The following is a 20,441-nucleotide window of genomic DNA, read 5'->3' on the forward strand; positions in this document are numbered from 1 at the left end:
ATTTCTCTAAATGCACTACCACGTGTTTTTCAAGCTTTCCCAAACAACTGCCGATTTGCGTCTTTCGCAACATTTTAGAGAAAAAAATGTCTGCTATAAAATCTTCCCTAGTTGTCTGCTTTTTAAGTACAGAGTCGATTTCAAATCGGGGCTCCCAATCTGTAACTAGAGCTATTTTCGTAACCCGTTGCCTGTCTTTCAAGCCCTGTAAAACATGTCAGAAGTTAGCAGATTCATTCATTTCAAAACAACTATCAATTTGACACTAAACCAAGAGTTAGTTAAAAATATTTTGGATTAATCCTTCCTCTACTTCTCTGCTTGTCAATTGCGGAAACAGTTTTATCAGTATTGGGACTTACGTTACAGCAGTTTTCTAAATGCACTACCACATGTTTTTCAAACTTTCCCAAACAACTGCTGTTTTGACTCTTTCGCAACATTTTAGAGAAAAATAATGTCTGCTATGTAAAATTTCCTATTGTCTGCTTTTCAAGTACAAAGTCGTATTTCAAATCGAGGCTACCAATCTGTAACTAGAGCATTTTCGTAACCCTTCGCCTGTCTTTCAAGCCTCTGTAAAACATGTCAGAAGTTAGCATATTCGTTCATTTCCCAAACAACTATCATTTTGACACTAAACCAAAGTTTGACAAAATAAAATTGGATTAAAACCTTCCTCTACTTCTCTGCTTGTCAAATGCGGAGAAGGTTTATTCAGTATGGAACTTACGTTACAGCAATTTCTCTAAATGCACTACCACGTGTTTTTCAAGCTTCCCAAACAACTGCCGATTTGATGTCTTTCGCAACATTTTAGAGAAAAATGTGTGCTATATAAAATCTTCCCCTACTTGTCTGCTTTTTAAGTATGAAGTCGGATTTCAAATCGTGGCTTACCAATCTGTAACTAGAGCTATTTTCGTAACCCTTCGCCTGTCTTTCAAGCCTCTGTAAAACATGTCAGAAGTTAGCATATTCGTTCATTTCCAAACAACTATCATTTTGACCACTAAACCAAAGAGTTAGTTAAAAATATTTGGATTAAATCCTCCTCTACTTCTCTGCTTGTCAAATGCGGGAAACAGTTATTCAGTATGGGACTTACGTTACAGCAGTTTCTCTAAATGCACTACCACATGTTTTTCAAACTTTCCCAAACAAACTGCTGTTTTGACCTCTTCGCAACATTTTAGAGAAAATAATGTCTGCGATATAAAATCTTTCTCTACTTGTCTGCTTTTCAAGTACAAAGTTGGATTTCAAATCGAGGCTACCAATCTGTACCTAGAGATATTTTTCGTAAACCATTGCCTGTCTTTCAAGCCTCTGTAAAACATGTCAGAAGTTAGCAGATTCATTCATTTCAAAACAACTATCAATTTGACCACTAAACCAAAGAGTTAGGCAAAAATATTTTGGATTAAATCCTTCCTCTTCTTCTCTGCTTGTCAAATGCGGAAACAGTTTATTCAGTATGGGACTTACGTTACAGGAAATTTTCCAAATGCACTACCACATGTTTTTCAAACTTTCCCAAACAACTGCCGTTTTGACCCCTTTCGCATCATTTTACAAAAAAAATGTCTGCTATATAAAATCTTCGCCATCTTGTCTGCTTTTCAAATACGAAGTCGGATTTCAAATCGGGCTCCAAATCTGTAACTAGAGCTATTTTCGTAACCCTTCGCCTGTCTTTCAAGCCTCTGTAAAACATGTCAGAAGTTAGCATATTCGTTCATTTCCAAACAACTATCATTTTGACCACTAAACCAAAGTTTGACAAAATAAAATTGGATTAAAACCTTCCTCTACTTCTCTGCTTGTCAAATGCGGAGAAGGTTTATTCAGTATGGAACTTACGTTACAGCAATTTCTCTAAATGCACTACCACGTGTTTTTCAAGCTTTCCCAAACAACTGCCGATTTGACGTCTTTCGCAACATTTTAGAGAAAAAAATGTCTGCTATATAAAATCTTCCCCTAGTTGTCTGCTTTTTAAGTACAGAGTCCGATTTCAAATCGGGGCTCCCAATCTGTAACTAGAGCTATTTTCGTAACCCGTTGCCTGTCTTTCAAGCCTCTGTAAAACATGTCAGAAGTTAGCAGATTCATTCATTTCAAAACAACTATCAATTTGACCACTAAACCAAAGAGTTAGTTAAAAATATTTTGGATTAAATCCTTCCTCTACTTCTCTGCTTGTCAAATGCGGAAACAGTTTATTCAGTATGGGACTTACGTTACAGCAGTTTCTCTAAATGCACTACCACATGTTTTTCAAACTTTCCCAAACAACTGCTGTTTTGACCTCTCTAAAATGTTGAGAGAGAAAATAATGTCTGCTATATAAAATCTTTCTCTACTTGTCTGCTTTTCAAGTACAAAGTCGTATTTCAAATCGAGGCTACCAATCTGTAACTAGAGCTATTTTCGTAACCCTTCGCCTGTCTTTCAAGCCTCTGTAAAACATGTCAGAAGTTAGCATATTCGTTCATTTCCAAACAACTATCATTTTGACCACTAAACCAAAGTTTGACAAAATAAAATTGGATTAAAACCTTCCTCTACTTCTCTGCTTGTCAAATCAAATCAAATCAAGTTTATTTTATATAGCCCTTCGTACATCTGCTAATATCTCGAAGTGCTGTACAGAAACCCAGCCTAAAACCCTAAACAGCAAGCAATGCAGGTGTAGAAGCACGGTGGCTAGGAAAAACTCCCTAGAAAGGCCAAAACCTAGGAAGAAACCTAGAGAGGAACCAGGCTATGAGGGGTGGCCAGTCCTCTTCTGGCTGTGCCGGGTGGAGATTATAACAGAACATGGCCAAGATGTTCAAATGTTCATAAGTGACAAGCATGGTCAAATAATAATCAGGAATAAATGTCAGTTGGCTTTTCATAGCCGATCATTAAGAGTTGAAAGCAGCAGGTCTGGGACAGGTAGGGGTTCCATAACCGCAGGCAGAACAGTTGAAACTGGAACAGCAGCAAGGCCAGGTGGACTGGGGACAGCAAGGAGTCATCATGCCCGGTAGTCCTGACGTATGGTCCTAGGGCTCAGGTCCTCCGAGAGAGAGAAAGAAAGAGAGAAGGAGAGAATTAGAGAGAGCATACTTAAATTCACACAGGACACTGGATAAGACAGGAGAAGTACTCCAGATATAACCAACTAACCCTAGCCCCCCGACACATAAACTACTGCAGCATAAATACTGGAGGCTGAGACAGGAGGGGTCAGGAGAGACTGTGGCCCCATCCGATGATACCCCCGGACAGGGCCAAACAGGAAGGATATAACCCCACCCACTTTGCCAAAGCACAGCCCCCGCACCACTAGAGGGATATCTTCAACCACCAACTTACAATCCTGAAACAAGGCCGAGTATAGCCCACAAAGATCTCCACCACAGCACAAACCAAGGGGGGGCGCCAACCCAGACAGGAAGATCACGTCAGTAACTCAACCCACTCAAGTGACGCACCCCCTCCTAGGGACGGCATGAAAGAGCACCAGTAAGCCAGTGACTCAGCCCCTGTAATAGGGTTAGAGGCAGAGAATCCCAGTGGAGAGAGGGTTTATTCTCCCAAATGCGGAGAAGGTTTATTCAGTATGGAACTTACGTTACAGCAATTTCTCTAAATGCACTACCACATGTTTTTCAAGCTTTCCCAAACAACTGCCGATTTTACGTCTTTCGCAACATTTTAGAGAAAAAAATGTCTGCTCTATAAAATCTTCCCCTAGTTGTTTGCTTTTTAAGTACAAAGTCCGATTTCAAATCGGGGCTCCCAATCTGTAACTAGAGCTATTTTCGTAACCCGTTGCCTGTCTTTCAAGCCTCTGTAAAACATGTCAGAAGTTAGCAGATTCATTCATTTCAAAACAACTATCAATTTGACCACTAAACCAAAGAGTTAGTTAACTTCTCTAGGCTAGCTGGGACGTTAGCGTCCCATCTGGCTAACATCCGGTGAAATAGCATAGCGCAAAGATTCTAAATACACCATTCGTAGTATTAAACGTTCTTGTAAATACATGTATCTAACATCATTTAAAAGCTTATCTACTTCTTAATCCAACAGTGGTGTCAGATTTCAATAATGCTTTTCGGCGAAAGCATACCTTACGATAATCTGACGACAGCGCGCCAGACACACAAGTATAACTAGCATTTTCCAACCAAACAGTAGCGTCACAAAAGTCAGAAATAGCAATAAAATTATCAATTACCTGTAAAAATCTTCTTCTTTTGGCAATACAAAAGGTCCAATCTTCACAATGAATGGTCATTTTGTTCGATATTTTTTTTTTTTATAGCATAACACGACACATTTTGTAAACGGCTTGTGTCATGAGTTTCGACTCCTTCAACTTTCGACGAAACAGTTGATGTAATTACTCACACTAGATGTACCTGTATCTAGTCAAGGTGGGTTTCATTGTAATCCTCTGTTTGTTAGTAACACAACCATACATGATGGTTATTTCTACGGGACATATTGACCGAAATGAACTGATTTGAACACACCAAACAATGACCTCATTGAGCGCCTATGACATGACCAGTGCTTCTTTGATTGACTGTATTTTGGCCCAATGACCACTGATCGTCTTGAAATCTAGTTTGGTAGAGAGCCAATGAGCCGAGGTAAACAACAATATCTAATGGTTATATCTGGGAAGACCCGGTCTTGAACGAAAGTCACGCGTTACGCAGACATTCGCCATTGAAATTTCTACCCGAAGGAGCCACGTTGTTTGCGCTAACATTCGCCATTGAAATTTCTACCCGAAGGAGCCACGTTGTTTGCGCGTTAGCAGTATTGAGTCAAGATCATTTTCCTCTATATTATTGAAATAATTATGGCGAGTAAATCTGGAAAATCAAAGGCAAAGTCCAGCTATACAGATCTACATGCAATTATTGATGAGATTGCTAGAGAAAGTGACACAGATTTACAAGAAGATGTATCAGATTGTGTGTCAAGTTTGGACTCCCAATTTGAGGACATGTTTTTGTATGGAGAAGACGCAATTCTCGATTGGTAAGTAACTCTCATGCTGTTGTTTGAAAATAATACCAAAATGATTTTGTTTCACTACTCAATATATAATCTGTGTGTCTGTATATATGAGATATTTTACATTTATTTGATCTAAACATGGAATAGAACCACAGATCCCCAAAATGATTTTGTTTCACTACTCAATATATAATCTGTGTGTCTGTATATATGAGATATTTTACATTTATTTGATCTAAACATGGAATAGAACCACAGATCCCCAAAATGATTTTGTTTCACTACTCAATATATAATCTGTGTGTCTGTATATATGAGATATTTTACATTTATTTGATCTAAACATGGAATAGAACCACAGATCCCCAAAATGATTTTGTTTCACTACTCAATATATAATCTGTGTGTCTGTATATATGAGATATTTTACATTTATTTGATCTAAACATGGAATAGAACCACAGATCCCCAAAATGATTTTGTTTCACTACTCAATATATAATCTGTGTGTCTGTGTCTTTATTTCACAGTCCCTCCGATTCTGATTGGGAGCCCCCACTGCCAAGTTGCCCATCCCCCAGGGGAGCTTGTTCATTTAGCCGGACCCCTGCTGTCTCCGGCTCCACATCTACCCCCGCCCTGCCAGGTGTGACAAAGAAGCGGCGATGGGGAAGAGATACACCTGCAATCAGAGAGGAGGAGGGTCGTTGGCACTCTGTGCTGGAGGAGGATGTGGCGCTTCCACCTCCATTATTCAGACCAAAGAGGCCATTAGGCCCAAAGCTGGATATGACATCTAAGTATAGCCCCATGCAGCTTTTCCAGCTGTTTTTCACCTCATCTGTTGTTGATTCCCTGGTGTTGAACACTAACAAGTATGGTGCTAAGAAGCAGGCAGGCAAGAAAGAGGGATGGAAGCCCATTTCCATGTCAGATCTTTTTTGTTTCCTGTCAATGGTCATTTACATGGGTATTGTGAAGTTGAAAACCCTGAAAGACTACTGGAAAACTGCTCCCCTCTATCAACTGCCTTTACAAGACATTTTTCTATCACTTCATTGACATTGCTGTGGTGAATTCCTTCATCCTCCAGAAGGAAATGGCTAAGAGCCGTGGACAGCCCCACATCTCACAGCTAGCCTTCCGAGAGCTGCTCATCCAGGAGCTTGCTTGCTACAGCAAGTCTACTGCAGCACCTTCTGGCCCCTCTACCTCTGCTGTTCACCTGCCCAGATTCATCTCTGCAGGCATGAATGTGCCTCAGGGAAAAAAGGGCACCGTGGGGAGACGTCGTTGTGCCCTTTGTCACAGGAAATGCCCTATCACCTGCACCACCTGTTCAGTAACCCTCTGCTTTACAGCAGAAAGAGACTGCTATTGGGCATGGCATCAGCAGAACAATATTATGTAGAGGACTGAGGGTCTTCACAATATTGTATATTATACTTTGAATGTGTGTAAATAGTTACCCTTGTTATTAAATTTTTTTTCAAATTTTCAAATTTTTATATTATTATTATTATTTTTTGTTGGGGTGTGTGTTAGAATAGCATTTTAGTATTTTGTATATAGTCATTTAGTTCAAAATGTATCACTGTACCAATTTGGCCATTTGGGTACATTTGGGCAACTTGTGTGGGACACCTGGGTGACTACATGCTCAATGTCATGTAGCTCACTCGTTCCTGAAGATATCGTTTTGAAACTTTTTTCTAATACTGTTGCCATCTTATGTTCTGCATCAGAATTATCCCCAGCATCATATCTGAATGTTTGCCTGTTCTTGTTCAGTTGAAAGATGATGCAACAACAATAAAAACAAAAAACGTATGTTTATTTCCTTGTATTTTCTTCTACCAGATCTATTGTGTTATATTCTCCTACATTCAATTCACATTTCCACAAATTTCAGAGTGTTTCCTTTCAAATGATACCAAGAATATGCCTATCCTTGCCTCTGGGGCTGAGCTACAGACAGTTAGATTTGGGTATGTCTTCAGGCGGAAATTGAGAGAAGGGGGGGGGTATCCCAAAGAAGTTAAAAATATTTTGGATTAAATCCTTCCTCTACTTCTCTGCTTGTCAAATGCGGAAACAGTTTATTCAGTATGGGACTTACGTTACAGCAGTTTCTCTAAATGCACTACCACATGTTTTTCAAACTTTCCCAAACAACTGCTGTTTTGACCTCTTTTGCAACATTTTAGAGAAAATAATGTCTGCGATATAAAATCTTTCTCTACTTGTCTGCTTTTCAAGTACAAAGTCGGATTTCAAATCGAGGCTACCAATCTGTAACTAGAGCTATTTTCGTAACCCTTCGCCTGTCTTTCAAGCCTCTGTAAAACATGTCAGAAGTTAGCATATTCGTTCATTTCCAAACAACTATCATTTTGACCACTAAACCAAAGTTTGACAAAATAAAATTGGATTAAAACCTTCCTCTACTTCTCTGCTTGTCAAATGCGGAGAAGGTTTATTCAGTATGGAACTTACGTTACAGCAATTTCTCTAAATGCACTACCACGTGTTTTTCAAGCTTTCCCAAACAACTGCCGATTTGACGTCTTTCGCAACATTTTAGAGAAAAAAATGTCTGCTATATAAAATCTTCCCCTAGTTGTCTGCTTTTTAAGTACAGAGTCCGATTTCAAATCGGGGCTCCCAATCTGTAACTAGAGCTATTTTCGTAACCCGTTGCCTGTCTTTCAAGCCTCTGTAAAACATGTCAGAAGTTAGCAGATTCATTCATTTCAAAACAACTATCAATTTGACCACTAAACCAAAGAGTTAGTTAAAAATATTTTGGATTAAATCCTTCCTCTACTTCTCTGCTTGTCAAATGCGGAAACAGTTTATTCAGTATGGGACTTACGTTACAGCAGTTTCTCTAAATGCACTACCACATGTTTTTCAAACTTTCCCAAACAACTGCTGTTTTGACCTCTTTCGCAACATTTTAGAGAAAATAATGTCTTCTATATAAAATCTTTCTTTACTTGTCTGCTTTTCAAGTACAAAGTCGTATTTCAAATCGAGGCTACCAATCTGTAACTAGAGCTATTTTCGTAACCCTTCGCCTGTCTTTCAAGCCTCTGTAAAACATGTCAGAAGTTAGCATATTCGTTCATTTCCAAACAACTATCATTTTGACCACTAAACCAAAGTTTGACAAAATAAAATTGGATTAAAACCTTCCTCTACTTCTCTGCTTGTCAAATGCGGAGGTTTATTCAGTATGGAACTTACGTTACAGCAATTTCTCTAAATGCACTACCACGTGTTTTTCAAGCTTTCCCAAACAACTGCCGATTTGATGTCTTTCGCAACATTTTAGAGAAAAAATGTTTCCTGTATAAAATCTTCCCCTAGTTGTCTGCTTTTTAAGTATGAAGTCGGATTTCAAATCGTGGCTACCAATCTGTAACTACAGCTAATTTCGTAACCCATCGCCTGTCTTTCAAGCCTCTGTAAAACATGTCAGAAGTTAGCAGATTCATTCATTACCAAACAACTATAATTTTGACAACTCAACCAAAGAGTTAGACAAAAATATTTTGGATTAAATCCTTCCTCTCCTTCTCTGCTTGTCAAATGCGGAAACAGTTTATTCTGTATGGGAGTTACGTTACAGGAAATTTTCCAAAGGCACTACCACATGCTTTTCAAACTTTCCCAAACAACTGCCGTTTTGACCCCTTTCGCATCATTTTACAAAAAAAAATGTCTGCTATATAAAATCTTCGCCATCTTGTCTGCTTTTTAAGTACAAAGTTGGATTTCAAATCGGGGCTACCAATCTGTACCTAGAGCTATTTTCGTAAACCATTGCCTGTCTTTCAAGCCTCTGTAAAACATGTCAGAAGTTAGCAGATTCATTCATTTCAAAACAACTATCAATTTGACCACTAAACCAAAGAGTTAGGCAAAAATATTTTGGATTAAATCCTTCCTCTTCTTCTCTGCTTGTCAAATGCGGAAACAGTTTATTCAGTATGGGACTTACGTTACAGGAAATTTTCCAAATGCACTACCACATGTTTTTCAAACTTTCCCAAACAACTGCCGTTTTGACCCCTTTCGCATCATTTTACAAAAAAAATGTCTGCTATATAAAATCTTCGCCATCTTGTCTGCTTTTCAAATACGAAGTCGGATTTCAAATCGGGCTCCCAATCTGTAACTAGAGATATTTTCGTAACCCTTCGCCTGTCTTTCAAGCCTCTGTAAAACATGTCAGAAGTTAGCATATTCGTTCATTTCCAAACAACTATCATTTTGACCACTAAACCAAAGTTTGACAAAATAAAATTGGATTAAAACCTTCCTCTACTTCTCTGCTTGTCAAATGCGGAGAAGGTTTATTCAGTATGGAACTTACGTTACAGCAATTTCTCGAAATGCACTACCACGTGTTTTTCAAGCTTTCCCAAACAACTGCCGATTTGACGTCTTTCGCAACATTTTAGAGAAAAAAATGTCTGCTATATAAAATCTTCCCCTAGTTGTCTGCTTTTTAAGTACAAAGTCCGATTTCAAATCGGGGCTACCAATCTGTAACTAGAGCTATTTTCGTAACCCGTTGCCTGTCTTTCAAGCCTCTGTAAAACATGTCAGAAGTTAGCAGATTCATTCATTTCAAAACAACTATCAATTTGACCACTAAACCAAAGAGTTAGTTAAAAATATTTTGGATTAAATCCTTCCTCTACTTCTCTGCTTGTCAAATGCGGAAACAGTTTATTCAGTATGGGACTTACGTTACAGCAGTTTCTATAAATGCACTACCACATGTTTTTCAAACTTTCCCAAACAACTGCTGTTTTGACCTCTTTCGCAACATTTTTGAGAAAATAATGTCTGCTATATAAAATCTTTCTCTACTTGTCTGCTTTTCAAGTACAAAGTCGTATTTCAAATCGAGGCTACCAATCTGTAACTAGAGCTATTTTCGTAACCCTTCGCCTGTCTTTCAAGCCTCTGTAAAACATGTCAGAAGTTAGCATATTCGTTCATTTCCAAACAACTATCATTTTGACCACTAAACCAAAGTTTGACAAAATAAAATTGGATTAAAACCTTCCTCTACTTCTCTGCTTGTCAAATGCGGAGAAGGTTTATTCAGTATGGAACTTACGTTACAGCAATTTCTCTAAATGCACTACCACGTGTTTTTCAAGCTTTCCCAAACAACTGCCGATTTGATGTCTTTCGCAACATTTTAGAGAAAAAATGTGTCCTGTATAAAATCTTCCCCTAGTTGTCTGCTTTTTAAGTATGAAGTCGGATTTCAAATCGTGGCTACCAATCTGTAACTAGAGCTATTTTCGTAACCCTTCGCCTGTCTTTCAAGCCTCTGTAAAACATGTCAGAAGTTAGCATATTCGTTCATTTCCAAACAACTATCATTTTGACCACTAAACCAAAGAGTTAGTTAAAAATATTTTGGATTAAATCCTTCCTCTACTTCTCTGCTTGTCAAATGCGGAAACAGTTTATTCAGTATGGGACTTACGTTACAGCAGTTTCTCTAAATGCACTACCACATGTTTTTCAAACTTTCCCAAACAACTGCTGTTTTGACCTCTTTCGCAACATTTTAGAGAAAATAATGTCTGCGATATAAAATCTTTCTCTACTTGTCTGCTTTTCAAGTACAAAGTTGGATTTCAAATCGGGGCTACCAATCTGTACCTAGAGCTATTTTCGTAAACCATTGCCTGTCTTTCAAGCCTCTGTAAAACATGTCAGAAGTTAGCAGATTCATTCATTTCAAAACAACTATCAATTTGACCACTAAACCAAAGAGTTAGGCAAAAATATTTTGGATTAAATCCTTCCTCTTCTTCTCTGCTTGTCAAATGCGGAAACAGTTTATTCAGTATGGGACTTACGTTACAGGAAATTTTCCAAATGCACTACCACATGTTTTTCAAACTTTCCCAAACAACTGCCGTTCTGACCCCTTTCGCATCATTTTACAAAAGAAATTTCTGCTATATAAAATCTTCGCCATCTTGTCTGCTTTTCAAATACGAAGTCGGATTTCAAATCGGGCTCCCAATCTGTAACTAGAGCTATTTTCGTAACCCTTCGCCTGTCTTTCAAGCCTCTGTAAAACATGTCAGAAGTTAGCATATTCGTTCATTTCCAAACAATTATCATTTTGACCACTAAACCAAAGTTTGACAAAATAAAATTGGATTAAAACCTTCCTCTACTTCTATGCTTGTCAAATGCGGAGAAGGTTTATTCAGTATGGAACTTACGTTACAGCAATTTCTCTAAATGCACTACCACGTGTTTTTCAAGCTTTCCCAAACAACTGCCGATTTGACGTCTTTCGCAACATTTTAGAGAAAAAAATGTCTGCTATATAAAATCTTCCCCTAGTTGTCTGCTTTTTAAGTACAGAGTCCGATTTCAAATCGGGGCTCCCAATCTGTAACTAGAGCTATTTTCGTAACCTGTTGCCTGTCTTTCAAGCCTCTGTAAAACATGTCAGAAGTTAGCAGATTCATTCATTTCAAAACAACTATCAATTTGACCACTAAACCAAAGAGTTAGTTAAAAATATTTTGGATTAAATCCTTCCTCTACTTCTCTGCTTGTCAAATGCGGAAACAGTTTATTCAGTATGGGACTTACGTTACAGCAGTTTCTCTAAATGCACTACCACATGTTTTTCAAACTTTCCCAAACAACTGCTGTTTTGACCTCTTTCGCAACATTTTAGAGAAAATAATGTCTGCTATATAAAATCTTTCTCTACTTGTCTGCTTTTCAAGTACAAAGTCGTATTTCAAATCGAGGCTACCAATCTGTAACTAGAGCTATTTTCGTAACCCTTCGCCTGTCTTTCAAGCCTCTGTAAAACATGTCAGAAGTTAGCATATTCGTTCATTTCCAAACAACTATCATTTTGACCACTAAACCAAAGTTTGACAAAATAAAATTGGATTAAAACCTTCCTCTACTTCTCTGCTTGTCAAATGCGGAAGTTTATTCAGTATGGAACTTACGTTACAGCAATTTCTCTAAATGCACTACCACGTGTTTTTCAAGCTTTCCCAAACAACTGCCGATTTGATGTCTTTCGCAACATTTTAGAGAAAAAATGTCCTGTATAAAATCTTCCCCTAGTTGTCTGCTTTTTAAGTATGAAGTCGGATTTCAAATCGTGGCTACCAATCTGTAACTAGAGCTACTTTCGTAACCCTTCGCCTGTCTTTCAAGCCTCTGTAAAACATGTCAGAAGTTAGCATATTCGTTCATTTCCAAACAACTATCATTTTGACCACTAAACCAAAGAGTTAGTTAAAAATATTTTGGATTAAATCCTTCCTCTACTTCTCTGCTTGTCAAATGCGGAAACAGTTTATTCAGTATGGGACTTACGTTACAGCAGTTTCTCTAAATGCACTACCACATGTTTTTCAAACTTTCCCAAACAACTGCTGTTTTGACCTCTTTCGCAACATTTTAGAGAAAATAATGTCTGCGATATAAAATCTTTCTCTACTTGTCTCCTTTTCAAGTACAAAGTTGGATTTCAAATCGGGGCTACCAATCTGTACCTAGAGCTATTTTCGTAAACCATTGCCTGTCTTTCAAGCCTCTGTAAAACATGTCAGAAGTTAGCAGATTCATTCATTTCAAAACAACTATCAATTTGACCACTAAACCAAAGAGTTAGGCAAAAATATTTTGGATTAAATCCTTCCTCTTCTTCTCTGCTTGTCAAATGCGGAAACAGTTTATTCAGTATGGGACTTACGTTACAGGAAATTTTCCAAATGCACTACCACATGTTTTTCAAACTTTCCCAAACAACTGCCGTTCTGACCCCTTTCGCATCATTTTACAAAAGAAATTTCTGCTATATAAAATCTTCGCCATCTTGTCTGCTTTTCAAATACGAAGTCGGATTTCAAATCGGGCTCCCAATCTGTAACTAGAGCTATTTTCGTAACCCTTCGCCTGTCTTTCAAGCCTCTGTAAAACATGTCAGAAGTTAGCATATTCGTTCATTTCCAAACAATTATCATTTTGACCACTAAACCAAAGTTTGACAAAATAAAATTGGATTAAAACCTTCCTCTACTTCTATGCTTGTCAAATGCGGAGAAGGTTTATTCAGTATGGAACTTACGTTACAGCAATTTCTCTAAATGCACTACCACGTGTTTTTCAAGCTTTCCCAAACAACTGCCGATTTGACGTCTTTCGCAACATTTTAGAGAAAAAAATGTCTGCTATATAAAATCTTCCCCTAGTTGTCTGCTTTTTAAGTACAGAGTCCGATTTCAAATCGGGGCTCCCAATCTGTAACTAGAGCTATTTTCGTAACCTGTTGCCTGTCTTTCAAGCCTCTGTAAAACATGTCAGAAGTTAGCAGATTCATTCATTTCAAAACAACTATCAATTTGACCACTAAACCAAAGAGTTAGTTAAAAATATTTTGGATTAAATCCTTCCTCTACTTCTCTGCTTGTCAAATGCGGAAACAGTTTATTCAGTATGGGACTTACGTTACAGCAGTTTCTCTAAATGCACTACCACATGTTTTTCAAACTTTCCCAAACAACTGCTGTTTTGACCTCTTTCGCAACATTTTAGAGAAAATAATGTCTGCTATATAAAATCTTTCTCTACTTGTCTGCTTTTCAAGTACAAAGTCGTATTTCAAATCGAGGCTACCAATCTGTAACTAGAGCTATTTTCGTAACCCTTCGCCTGTCTTTCAAGCCTCTGTAAAACATGTCAGAAGTTAGCATATTCGTTCATTTCCAAACAACTATCATTTTGACCACTAAACCAAAGTTTGACAAAATAAAATTGGATTAAAACCTTCCTCTACTTCTCTGCTTGTCAAATGCGGAGGTTTATTCAGTATGGAACTTACGTTACAGCAATTTCTCTAAATGCACTACCACGTGTTTTTCAAGCTTTCCCAAACAACTGCCGATTTGATGTCTTTCGCAACATTTTAGAGAAAAAATGTGTCCTGTATAAAATCTTCCCCTAGTTGTCTGCTTTTTAAGTATGAAGTCGGATTTCAAATCGTGGCTACCAATCTGTAACTAGAGCTACTTTCGTAACCCTTCGCCTGTCTTTCAAGCCTCTGTAAAACATGTCAGAAGTTAGCATATTCGTTCATTTCCAAACAACTATCATTTTGACCACTAAACCAAAGAGTTAGTTAAAAATATTTTGGATTAAATCCTTCCTCTACTTCTCTGCTTGTCAAATGCGGAAACAGTTTATTCAGTATGGGACTTACGTTACAGCAGTTTCTCTAAATGCACTACCACATGTTTTTCAAACTTTCCCAAACAACTGCTGTTTTGACCTCTTTCGCAACATTTTAGAGAAAATAATGTCTGCGATATAAAATCTTTCTCTACTTGTCTCCTTTTCAAGTACAAAGTTGGATTTCAAATCGGGGCTACCAATCTGTACCTAGAGCTATTTTCGTAAACCATTGCCTGTCTTTCAAGCCTCTGTAAAACATGTCAGAAGTTAGCAGATTCATTCATTTCAAAACAACTATCAATTTGACCACTAAACCAAAGAGTTTGACAAAATAAAATTGGATTAAAACCTTCCTCTACTTCTCTGCTTGTCAAATGCGGAAACAGTTTATTCAGTATGGAACTTACGTTACAGCAATTTCTCTAAATGCACTACCACGTGTTTTTCAAGCTTTCCCAAACAACTGCCGATTTGACGTCTTTCGCAACATTTTAGAGAAAAAAATGTCTGCTATATAAAATCTTCCCCTAGTTGTCTGCTTTTTAAGTACAGAGTCCGATTTCAAATCGGGGCTCCCAATCTGTAACTAGAGCTATTTTCGTAACCCGTTGCCTGTCTTTCAAGCCTCTGTAAAACATGTCAGAAGTTAGCAGATTCATTCATTTCAAAACAACTATCAATTTGACCACTAAACCAAAGAGTTAGTTAAAAATATTTTGGATTAAATCCTTCCTCTACTTCTCTGCTTGTCAAATGCGGAAACAGTTTATTCAGTATGGGACTTACGTTACAGCAGTTTCTCTAAATGCACTACCACATGTTTTTCAAACTTTCCCAAACAACTGCTGTTTTGACCTCTTTCGCAACATTTTAGAGAAAATAATGTCTGCTATATAAAATCTTTCTCTACTTGTCTGCTTTTCAAGTACAAAGTCGTATTTCAAATCGAGGCTACCAATCTGTAACTAGAGCTATTTTCGTAACCCTTCGCCTGTCTTTCAAGCCTCTGTAAAACATGTCAGAAGTTAGCATATTCGTTCATTTCCAAACAACTATCATTTTGACCACTAAACCAAAGTTTGACAAAATAAAATTGGATTAAAACCTTCCTCTACTTCTCTGCTTGTCAAATGCGGAGAAGGTTTATTCAGTATGGAACTTACGTTACAGCAATTTCTCTAAATGCACTACCACGTGTTTTTCAAGCTTTCCCAAACAACTGCCGATTTGACGTCTTTCGCAACATTTTAGAGAAAAAAATGTCTGCTATATAAAATCTTCCCCTAGTTGTCTGCTTTTTAAGTACAAAGTCCGATTTCAAATCGGGGCTACCAATCTGTAACTAGAGCTATTTTCGTAACCCGTTGCCTGTCTTTCAAGCCTCTGTAAAACATGTCAGAAGTTAGCAGATTCATTCATTTCAAAACAACTATCAATTTGACCACTAAACCAAAGAGTTAGTTAAAAATATTTTGGATTAAATCCTTCCTCTACTTCTCTGCTTGTCAAATGCGGAAACAGTTTATTCAGTATGGGACTTACGTTACAGCAGTTTCTCTAAATGCACTACCACATGTTTTTCAAACTTTCCCAAACAACTGCTGTTTTGACCTCTTTCGCAACATTTTAGAGAAAATAATGTCTGCTATATAAAATCTTTCTCTACTTGTCTGCTTTTCAAGTACAAAGTCGTATTTCAAATCGAGGCTACCAATCTGTAACTAGAGCTATTTTCGTAACCCTTCGCCTGTCTTTCAAGCCTCTGTAAAACATGTCAGAAGTTAGCATATTCGTTCATTTCCAAACAACTATCATTTTGACCACTAAACCAAAGTTTGACAAAATAAAATTGGATTAAAACCTTCCTCTACTTCTCTGCTTGTCAAATGCGGAGAAGGTTTATTCAGTATGGAACTTAAGTTACAGCAATTTCTCTAAATGCACTACCACGTGTTTTTCAAGCTTTCCCAAACAACTGCCGATTTGACGTCTTTCGCAACATTTTAGAGAAAAAAATGTCTGCTCTATAAAATCTTCCCCTAGTTGTCTGCTTTTTAAGTACAGAGTCCGATTTCAAATCGGGGCTCCCAATCTGTAACTAGAGCTATTTTCGTAACCCGTTGCCTGTCTTTCAAGCCTCTGTAAAACATGTCAGAAGTTAGCAGATTCATTCATTTCAAAACAACTATCAATTTGACCACTAAACCAAAGAGTTAGTTAAAAATATTTTGGATTAAATCCTTCCTCTACTTCTCTGCTTGTCAAATGCGGAAACAGTTTATTCAGTATGGGACTTACGTTACAGCAGTTTCTCTAAATGCACTACCACATGTTTTTCAAACTTTCCCAAACAACTGCTGTTTTGACCTCTTTCGCAACATTTTAGAGAAAATAATGTCTGCTATGTAAAATCTTTCTCTACTTGTCTGCTTTTCAAGTACAAAGTCGTATTTCAAATCGAGGCTACCAATCTGTAACTAGAGCTATTTTCGTAACCCTTCGCCTGTCTTTCAAGCCTCTGTAAAACATGTCAGAAGTTAGCATATTCGTTCATTTCCAAACAACTATCATTTTGACCACTAAACCAAAGTTTGACAAAATAAAATTGGATTAAAACCTTCCTCTACTTCTCTGCTTGTCAAATGCGGAGAAGGTTTATTCAGTATGGAACTTACGTTACAGCAATTTCTCTAAATGCACTACCACGTGTTTTTCAAGCTTTCCCAAACAACTGCCGATTTGATGTCTTTCGCAACATTTTAGAGAAAAATGTGTGCTATATAAAATCTTCCCCTACTTGTCTGCTTTTTAAGTATGAAGTCGGATTTCAAATCGTGGCTACCAATCTGTAACTAGAGCTATTTTCGTAACCCTTCGCCTGTCTTTCAAGCCTCTGTAAAACATGTCAGAAGTTAGCATATTCGTTCATTTCCAAACAACTATCATTTTGACCACTAAACCAAAGAGTTAGTTAAAAATATTTTGGATTAAATCCTTCCTCTACTTCTCTGCTTGTCAAATGCGGAAACAGTTTATTCAGTATGGGACTTACGTTACAGCAGTTTCTCTAAATGCACTACCACATGTTTTTCAAACTTTCCCAAACAACTGCTGTTTTGACCTCTTTCGCAACATTTTAGAGAAAATAATGTCTGCGATATAAAATCTTTCTCTACTTGTCTGCTTTTCAAGTACAAAGTTGGATTTCAAATCGAGGCTACCAATCTGTACCTAGAGATATTTTCGTAAACCATTGCCTGTCTTTCAAGCCTCTGTAAAACATGTCAGAAGTTAGCAGATTCATTCATTTCAAAACAACTATCAATTTGACCACTAAACCAAAGAGTTAGGCAAAAATATTTTGGATTAAATCCTTCCTCTTCTTCTCTGCTTGTCAAATGCGGAAACAGTTTATTCAGTATGGGACTTACGTTACAGGAAATTTTCCAAATGCACTACCACATGTTTTTCAAACTTTCCCAAACAACTGCCGTTTTGACCCCTTTCGCATCATTTTACAAAAAAAATGTCTGCTATATAAAATCTTCGCCATCTTGTCTGCTTTTCAAATACGAAGTCGGATTTCAAATCGGGCTCCCAATCTGTAACTAGAGCTATTTTCGTAACCCTTCACCTGTCTTTCAAGCCTCTGTAAAACATGTCAGAAGTTAGCATATTCGTTCATTTCCAAACAACTATCATTTTGACCACTAAACCAAAGTTTGACAAAATAAAATTGGATTAAAACCTTCCTCTACTTCTCTGCTTGTCAAATGCGGAGAAGGTTTATTCAGTATGGAACTTACGTTACAGCAATTTCTCTAAATGCACTACCACGTGTTTTTCAAGCTTTCCCAAACAACTGCCGATTTGACGTCTTTCGCAACATTTTAGAGAAAAAAATGTCTGCTATATAAAATCTTCCCCTAGTTGTCTGCTTTTTAAGTACAGAGTCCGATTTCAAATCGGGCTCCCAATCTGTAACTAGAGCTATTTTCGTAACCCGTTGCCTGTCTTTCAAGCCTCTGTAAAACATGTCAGAAGTTAGCAGATTCATTCATTTCAAAACAACTATCAATTTGACCACTAAACCAAAGAGTTAGTTAAAAATATTTTGGATTAAATCCTTCCTCTACTTCTCTGCTTGTCAAATGCGGAAACAGTTTATTCAGTATGGGACTTACGTTACAGCAGTTTCTCTAAATGCACTACCACATGTTTTTCAAACTTTCCCAAACAACTGCTGTTTTGACCTCTCTAAAATGTTGAGAGAGAAAATAATGTCTGCTATATAAAATCTTTCTCTACTTGTCTGCTTTTCAAGTACAAAGTCGTATTTCAAATCGAGGCTACCAATCTGTAACTAGAGCTATTTTCGTAACCCTTCGCCTGTCTTTCAAGCCTCTGTAAAACATGTCAGAAGTTAGCATATTCGTTCATTTCCAAACAACTATCATTTTGACCACTAAACCAAAGTTTGACAAAATAAAATTGGATTAAAACCTTCCTCTACTTCTCTGCTTGTCAAATCAAATCAAGTTTATTTTATATAGCCCTTCGTACATCTGCTAATATCTCGAAGTGCTGTACAGAAACCCAGCCTAAAACCCTAAACAGCAAGCAATGCAGGTGTAGAAGCACGGTGGCTAGGAAAAACTCCCTAGAAAGGCCAAAACCTAGGAAGAAACCTAGAGAGGAACCAGGCTATGAGGGGTGGCCAGTCCTCTTCTGGCTGTGCCGGGTGGAGATTATAACAGAACATGGCCAAGATGTTCAAAATGTTCATAAGTGACAAGCATGGTCAAATAATAATCAGGAATAAATGTCAGTTGGCTTTTCATAGCCGATCATTAAGAGTTGAAAGCAGCAGGTCTGGGACAGGTAGGGGTTCCATAACCGCAGGCAGAACAGTTGAAACTGGAACAGCAGCAAGGCCAGGTGGACTGGGGACAGCAAGGAGTCATCATGCCCGGTAGTCCTGACGTATGGTCCTAGGGCTCAGGTCCTCCGAGAGAGAGAAAGAAAGAGAGAAGGAGAGAATTAGAGAGAGCATACTTAAATTCACACAGGACACTGGATAAGACAGGAGAAGTACTCCAGATATAACCAACTAACCCTAGCCCCCCGACACATAAACTACTGCAGCATAAATACTGGAGGCTGAGACAGGAGGGGTCAGGAGAGACTGTGGCCCCATCCGATGATACCCCCGGACAGGGCCAAACAGGAAGGATATAACCCCACCCACTTTGCCAAAGCACAGCCCCCGCACCACTAGAGGGATATCTTCAACCACCAACTTACAATCCTGAAACAAGGCCGAGTATAGCCCACAAAGATCTCCACCACAGCACAAACCAAGGGGGGGCGCCAACCCAGACAGGAAGATCACGTCAGTAACTCAACCCACTCAAGTGACGCACCCCCTCCTAGGGACGGCATGAAAGAGCACCAGTAAGCCAGTGACTCAGCCCCTGTAATAGGGTTAGAGGCAGAGAATCCCAGTGGAGAGAGGGTTTATTCTCCCAAATGCGGAGAAGGTTTATTCAGTATGGAACTTACGTTACAGCAATTTCTCTAAATGCACTACCACATGTTTTTCAAGCTTTCCCAAACAACTGCCGATTTTACGTCTTTCGCAACATTTTAGAGAAAAAATGTCTGCTCTATAAAATCTTCCCCTAGTTGTTTGCTTTTTAAGTACAAAGTCCGATTTCAAATCGGGGCTCCCAATCTGTAACTAGAGCTATTTTCGTAACCCGTTGCCTGTCTTTCAAGCCTCTGTAAAACATGTCAGAAGTTAGCAGATTCATTCATTTCAAAACAACTATCAATTTGACCACTAAACCAAAGAGTTAGTTAACTTCTCTAGGCTAGCTGGGACGTTAGCGTCCCATCTGGCTAACATCCGGTGAAATAGCATAGCGCAAAGATTCTAAATACACCATTCGTAGTATTAAACGTTCTTGTAAATACATGTATCTAACATCATTTAAAAGCTTATCTACTTCTTAATCCAACAGTGGTGTCAGATTTCAATAATGCTTTTCGGCGAAAGCATACCTTACGATAATCTGACGACAGCGCGCCAGACACACAAGTATAACTAGCATTTTCCAACCAAACAGTAGCGTCACAAAAGTCAGAAATAGCAATAA

Source organism: Salvelinus namaycush, chromosome 26 (genome assembly GCF_016432855.1).
Source record: "Salvelinus namaycush isolate Seneca chromosome 26, SaNama_1.0, whole genome shotgun sequence".
NCBI lineage: Eukaryota > Metazoa > Chordata > Actinopteri > Salmoniformes > Salmonidae > Salvelinus > Salvelinus namaycush.